The 7,500-nt window shown below is 32.1% G+C and overlaps 1 protein-coding gene and 1 long non-coding RNA gene across 8 annotated transcripts in view; one reads left to right on the forward strand and one right to left on the reverse strand.

Moving 5' to 3' along the window:
• The window catches only part of LOC145279992 (neo-calmodulin-like), a 500,860-nt gene that overhangs the window by 327,970 nt on the left and 165,390 nt on the right, over positions 1 to 7,500 (forward strand). The window lies entirely within an intron of this gene.
• Positions 1 to 7,500, reverse strand: part of LOC145279994 (uncharacterized) — a 68,595-nt gene that overhangs the window by 41,670 nt on the left and 19,425 nt on the right. The gene's annotated exons all lie outside the window — the stretch shown is intronic.

Below are 7,500 nucleotides of genomic sequence, written 5' to 3' on the forward strand. Positions count from 1 at the left end.
CTGAAAGTTGTTTAAGTTCTACAATATTTTAAACTGAAACAAATTTCGCAATGTATTTGTTATGTTAAACAAAATTGTAACTGGCGGAGGGACATTTTTTTTTTCATGGAAGCCACCACTTATCAAGGCCTGGAAGCCTCTCAGGGATAAGGGTTATTGCGTGTACAGTAATCAATGAGATAGTATCGTAGTTATCGTTAGTGTTGGAGATTTGATAAAGTGTCTTACTTAAGGGGCGGTTCATCAGGAATTTGTTTACGTTGGACTTGAAGGCATCCAGGTTGTATTCAGGTGGGAAACAGGCAAACGGAAGAGAGTTCCACAGGCGTGCACTTCTAACAAAGAAGCTTCGTTCATGGAATCTACGTTTTGGTTTAGGCACAGATAAAGAGTGGGGAAAATTATTGACAGTGGTTTCAGCTAGACAGCTGTTTATCGTGAAAGATTGGCGAGGTGGGGGGCAGAGATTGGAGCTCAGACGAGCTCCAATTCTATTCTATATCTACTTATATATAAAACACTATGTGTGTGTTTGTGTGTGTGAGAGAGAAATAAAGATGTAGAAGAGTGAGAGAGAGAGAGAGAGAGAGAGAGAGAGAGAGAGAGAGGGGGAGGGAGAGAGGGAGAGAGACTTCCTTATGGACTTCTAAACAGCTGGGTCGATTTTTATGATAGTTCACACAAATGTACTTTATGTATCTGGGAGTGTTCTAACACGCGCGCGCATATATATATATATATATATATATATATATATATATATATATATATATATATATATATATATATATATATATATAAGTGTGGAGATTGTTCAATCAGTCGCACCATTCAAACCCAAGACCAAAGTCACCTTTAACTCTCTAATCCGAATTTCTACCGTGCGACCAACCCAACAATTATGGGAAAAAAGGGAGACATAAACTCTTTTTACGTCTATACAAGCAAACATATTTTAGTGGGCTGTCATAACTGTGTTCAACGAGCCAGACGGACTAAACCTTGTATTAGACATGCTTAAAATTTCATTAAAAGTGCAAAATTCTGTTATTTTTGGCGATTTTATTTTTTAAATAACGCATTGTTTTTTACATAGTTTCTGTTGCAAACGGGCACTAACACTTCGTGGCCAGATCAAATGAAAGCGAACAATGAACAAAAACTTATCTCCTGAATATTGCCTGAATTTCTTTCATTTTAAATTTGATAGTTTTTAGTAAGTACAGTATAGGTTATAAACAACCATGTATTGGAGAAGTTTGGTAATCTAAGATTATACTGAAGGCTGACATCATTAGTTCAAACGCCGAAAATATAGGTCAAGTAAGCTGTGCGGTGGGGGAGGGGGTCAACGAAGAGTGACCTGGAACATGATAGCCTTAAACGAATCGCATACGATGTGCCGTGCGCATATTAAAAAAAATTACTGATGATTATCTATAATAACCCTGTCCACGAAAAAAAGTATCTTTTTTTTTGTAGCAATTTCGATCCTCCTCCTCCTCCTCCTCCTCCTCCTTCATATCTCTCTGGAAAGTATTTTGGAAAAGTATCTCTTGGTCTCCATTTCAGAAGAGACTTCTCGAAGAGTCTAAAAGTACCTTTTTTTCTAAAAAAAAATAAGCATAGCAAACGTATTTATACATTCAAAGCGAATTAAACGAAGAAGGATACATGAGGAGTCCGAACGGGAGTCAATATTGCTGACTGACCCCCCCCCCCCCATAGCTTTTAAAAAGCTATGGGGATAAAAGAAAAAAAAATGACCTAGACGCGTTTTATGCTGTTTTGTACATTAGCTTTGCTTTTTAATGAAACGGATTCTCTAAAAACCTCTTTCTTTTAATCATTCTCTGAAAAAAGAGAAAGAAAGAAAAAAGCACCATACTATATTCACACATTAATATTTCAAAATTTTTCCTGAATATTTTTACGTTTTCCGTAAGAGGTCCTCAGCCCGGATTAAAGACTTTGGCGAGACGGATCTGGCCCGCGGGCTGTAGTTTTGAGACGCTTGCATTAGATGTGTGAACGATGCTAAATAACGTTTCATGTGTCTATTATTGAGTGGCGAGAAGTTGGCAGACAATTTTTATAAAAGGTGTGCGAAATTTTCCCCTCCCTCTCTCCCTCTCTCTCCCTCTCTCTCTATCTATCACCCTCTCCCTCTCTCCAATCATTCGTAAATAATTTTCCCATCTTCCTTTGTCTCCCTAAAACTAAATAAAACTTCCATGAGGAATTTTTTTTTCCAAGAACTTCGCGTTTGTGGAACACAACATCACAAGACTGCTTTCCAATAGATTATAACATGTTTTTTTTTTCAAGTCTAATGATAACAGATTCTTGTTTAGTTGTTCTCTTAAATAATCAAATTCTGCCCAGTTTCATCTATTCCTTCTAATCCTCCCCCAAATGTTTTCCCATTGTCCACCTAACAAACCCTTATCCTCGAGTGGCCTTTTAGCCTTGGTAAAAAAAAACGGATGGAAAAGACTCGGATATAAAATTAAGAGTATGTGTATATGTTATTATTATTACTACTGACTTTGGTATTATTCAAATTGGGCTAATCTCCAAGGAGTGAATGGTCTATTTGGCATAATGGTACGAGTTTGCGATAATGGGTCGAGAGACCAGAGTTCAAATCTCGGTTGAGTCATTCCAACAACTCAGAAATGGTACTTGATGTCTCTTTGCTAAACACTCCACATTATAAGACGAGGATCAAGATTAAGTGGAGTAATCAAGGGGAAATAGTGACGCTCTCCTCCACATCTCAGTTTAACTGTTAATGAAAAGGAAGCCTTGAGGTCGCCCCAACTATGATCAACTACCTGAATTTTTTTTTAGTGGCAATAAAGTGAGTGATGACTAGGGCTATGACAAGAGAATATTCTTTTCATTGTTTTGACTCTCGAGTATATATCCGACACAGTTAATCAATTGAGAACCACATCAATCTATCTAAAACAATAGAAGATATTAACTGACATATACTCGAGAGTAAAAATAATAAAAAGAATATTCTCTTGTCAGAGCCCTGGTGATGACGTCTGTGTACTGCTGTTCCCAGCCCTGAACCCCATTTGTTTTTGATTTTATGAATGGTGCGAAAGTAGACCTCATGATATTATAATAAAACAAAACATACAAAATTAATATCATCTTTGTATTCCTCGTACAGTTTCACGTAAGCTGTGGTTGATCTTGATATAGACCTTATTTCTATTGCATACCTAGACAGAAAGACAAAGGTATCACATTTACATTGTAGTTTTTAGTTTGAAAATGTTCAAAATAAATAGTTTTTACTCTATAAATGTTTTAAATAAATAAATTATTAGTCTAAAATATATTTTTAAAAATAACTTTTAGTTAGAAACTGTTTAAAATACATTGCCTTTATCTTAGTAATATATCCCCAAAAGTTTTTACTTTGAAAATGTTTTAAATAGCTGTTACTCTTATAATGTTTTTGAATAAATAATTTTACTCTAGAAATGTCTCAAGTAAATAACTTTTTATTCCAGGAATATCTCAAGTAAATAACTTTTTATTCTAGAAATATCTCAAGTAAATAGCTTTTTTATTCTAGAAATATTTCAAGTAAATAGCTTTTTTTTTCTATGAATATCTCAAGTAAATAACTTTTTATTCTAGAAATATCTCAAGTAAATAACTTTTTATTCTAGAAATATCTCAAGTAAATAACTTTTTATTCTAGAAATATCTCAAGTAAATAACTTTTTATTCTAGAAATATCTCAAGTAAATAACTTTTTATTCTAGAAATATCTCAAGTAAATAACTTTTTATTCTAGAAATATCTCAAGTAAATAGCTTTTTTATTCTAGAAATATTTAAAGTAAATAGCTTTTTTTTCTATGAATATCTCAAGTAAATAACTTTTTATTCATGAAATATCTCAAGTAAATAGCCTTTTTTATTCTAGAAATATCTCAAGTAAATAGATTTTTTGTTCTAGAAGTCTTTTAAATAAACATCTTTTACCTAAGAAATATCCCACGAAACTAGAATTTCTCTAGAAATGTTTAAAATGAATAGATTTTACTCTAGAAAAAGCTGAAGTAAATAGCTTTTACTCTTTAAATGCGTGAAACAAATAGCTTTTTATTCTAGATATGTCTAAAAAAAAAAAAAAAAAATAAAAACAGGGTCCATTTAAAATGGCCGGCGCTTACACAAGAAAGCGTTAGGACTGTAAAGAAACGTAATCCCATTTCCCAAAGGCATTTATGTATAAATAGACTTTGATTTGAGTTGAATTTGGTATAGCCGATGCCATAGTCCAAGACTGTATCCATTAAACCAACCACGTATCATGCGCCACTGTTTTCAAGAGTAAAATCCTTATTTGCATTATTCGGTTACGGAGGCAATATGTCAGCGTTAGTCGATGGCATGTGTGAGCATCGATGATAGACGACGCGGCACTTGCCTGTGTACGAACGGCGGACTCATTTGACGGAATGAGTGATGGAATCATTTCCGGTGACCTGCCAACGAAGATGGCGGCTTCCTTCCATGTCAAATCCTTTCATAAGTCACCGGTGCGTATCCGATTCAGATTGTCAGAGTCTATTGTAATTTGTCACTGCCCAGCGCACAGCTAGCGTTGCATTCACAATAGGATAAGAGAATACATTTCTATGAGAGATTCGGCGTGATTCTCTATTATTGATATACGTTTAAATAACTGTGAAACAGCGAAACAGTACTGTATGTGGATGACTACTTATTATATATATATATATATATATATATATATATATATATATATATATATATATATATATATATATATATATATGGTGGGGGAAATAAAAGTAATTAAAACTGTAAATCAAAATTTACAATTAAATTTATTGTTCAGTGGAATAAACGAAAAACAATTTAAAAGACTTTTTTCCACGGAGTTTTAAATAACCCAACTCTTGCTATAATTCTCTTCAGAGGACTGTAAGAAATTAGCAAATTATAATTGTAGCAAAGCTAGAATTTGTTGGTTGAGGCATTAAATGAAACAATTTATGATATTTGGTCATAAATAAAAGGAACCCGTTATATATATATATATATATATATATATATATATATATATATATATATATATATATATATTATATATATATATATATATATATATATATATATATATATATATATATAAAACAATTGGAAAAAAAAACAAGCAAACGAACCGGGAATGGAATTTTACCGTGGGTAACAACTCACTCACTGGTAATCCGAAAGACGAAAGAGTACACCTTTTAAGAAACAAAATATCCAGAATTATAGGTTCAATGGCTTAAATTTCAAAATGTGAAAAATCCAGTTAACGTGCATAAAAGACGATTTGGGTCTTTTAGGTTGTATTGCCTTCTCGGAAATGCAGAAAATTTAATATTCAGTAAAAAAAAAAAAAGAGCAAATGGATAGATGACCAACAAACGTCCGCTTCCGTCGTTCGCTAAGTAATATATATATATATATATATATATATATATATATATATATATATATATATATATATATATATATATATATATATAGGTAGAGCTAGGTAGTGAGTTTTGAAAATATATATGACAATTAAGCTACACAGAATGTTTTTCGTTTCATTCACGTGAGAATTTGCCAGGCATGAGGTAGTTGCCTGTCTAGCCGCACTGATGAGCTGTGAAACAGCGAAACAGTACTGTATGTGGATGACTATATATATATATATATATATATATATATATATATATATATATATATATGTCTTATTTATAGTATTCCGAATTTTACTGGGTTTATAAAATTCAGTAATCGTTCATATACCAATAAATTTTAAGCCAAAAAGAGATGACTTAAACTAAGCTACAAAATTATCATATTTCATAATTGAGCATTCATATACTGTTTTCACAAAAACCAAGACTTCAAAGAATGGGTTGATAGCAACAAAAAGTGTATTTCATTGTTAGTTACAATTGTTTCAAGACCATTTGACATAATGATTGAATTTGTCCAAATGGTCTTGAAAAAATTGTAACTAACAATGAAATACAATTTTTGTTGCTATCAACCCATTCTTTGAAGTCTTGGTTTTTGTTAAAACTGTATATATACGTTTAAATAACTGATATATATATATATATATATATATATATATATATATATATATATATATATATATATATTTATATATATATATATATATATATATATATAGACGCATAAGCCTGAAGAGTCCTAGAGTGGATGAAACGCGGAATATTCAGTGTAGCTTAATCGTTATACATATTTTATAACTTACTAACTAGCTCTACCTACGTATTGAACACTTTTGAAGTAAATACTTAAAGTTTACGCATAAATTTATACTTTCGTATATTAATTTTATGTGAGTAAATGAAGTAGTTTATATATATATATATATATATATATATATATATATATATATATATATATATATATATATATAACCACCATATGGCCACTTTTTCCGCATCGCTATAAGACAAGTGCAAAACCTTCAGACGAGGTGAGAGGTATGAATATGTCTTTTTGGACAAGTTAGAAGTTTACAGATCATGACATAGATATGACAGGTGCTGTGATCATCAATTTGCATGCTATAAATGACGTCACCGTTTATCTGTGCTTGATTGTACCACACATTCACTGGTTGATGAGTCACCAAACCGGAATGTGTTTGTGTAAAAATGACACCAATGCAGTGGATTATAGGCTTGACCGAATATGGATTCGGCGTGTCGGGTTCGAATTTCCTTGAGCGAATATATTTTTCCTATCGCGAGCAACGCGTTAACTAGTTGAGTACATCAACTCGAATTCTTAACACTTTATGACCTGAATTATAATGTAAATAATTTTTTAAAATATTTATTGTTAATTTTAGCTAGTTTAAAGGGTTATTATACGATGACTGTCTTCAAAATGGGAAAAATTATGAAGTTCAATAGTTAAACTATCATTGAGAATTTTTGCATTTCATAAACTTACATTGATTATTATCCATACTGCTTGAAAAAAGAAAAAGCATGTTTATGACAATAAACGAAATTCTTTACTGGCTGAGACAAATGGCGGCATACTGAATGTAAGCAATGGACAGTTGCAATCTGGAGGTATCTCACATCTACCCAGATACTGAACTAATACGTACAAGGCGAGTTTTAATCAATTCCCACTTTATTTATACCGTTATATTCATTTATGTACGACTGGACGAATTAGTTCAACGAGGTTATAAAGGGTTGCTGCCGATGTAACAGTACATACGTGTTAACATGTAGACAAGGTCACAAGGAAACGAAGATAAGGAATAACTCGACTCATTTTGTTTTTTCAGTTGGAACAACAGACATTTATTTCCAGGTACTTTTCCAAAATAACACCTTGTCTCTTGTTCAAACCTGTTGCACTCAGCCCAGGTGTGTAACGCGTCTATCCCCGTCCTCTCTCTCTA

This window comes from Euprymna scolopes, chromosome 7, assembly GCF_053919585.1.
Source record: "Euprymna scolopes isolate OS-2025 chromosome 7, ASM5391958v1, whole genome shotgun sequence".
Taxonomy (NCBI): Eukaryota; Metazoa; Mollusca; class Cephalopoda; order Sepiida; family Sepiolidae; genus Euprymna; species Euprymna scolopes.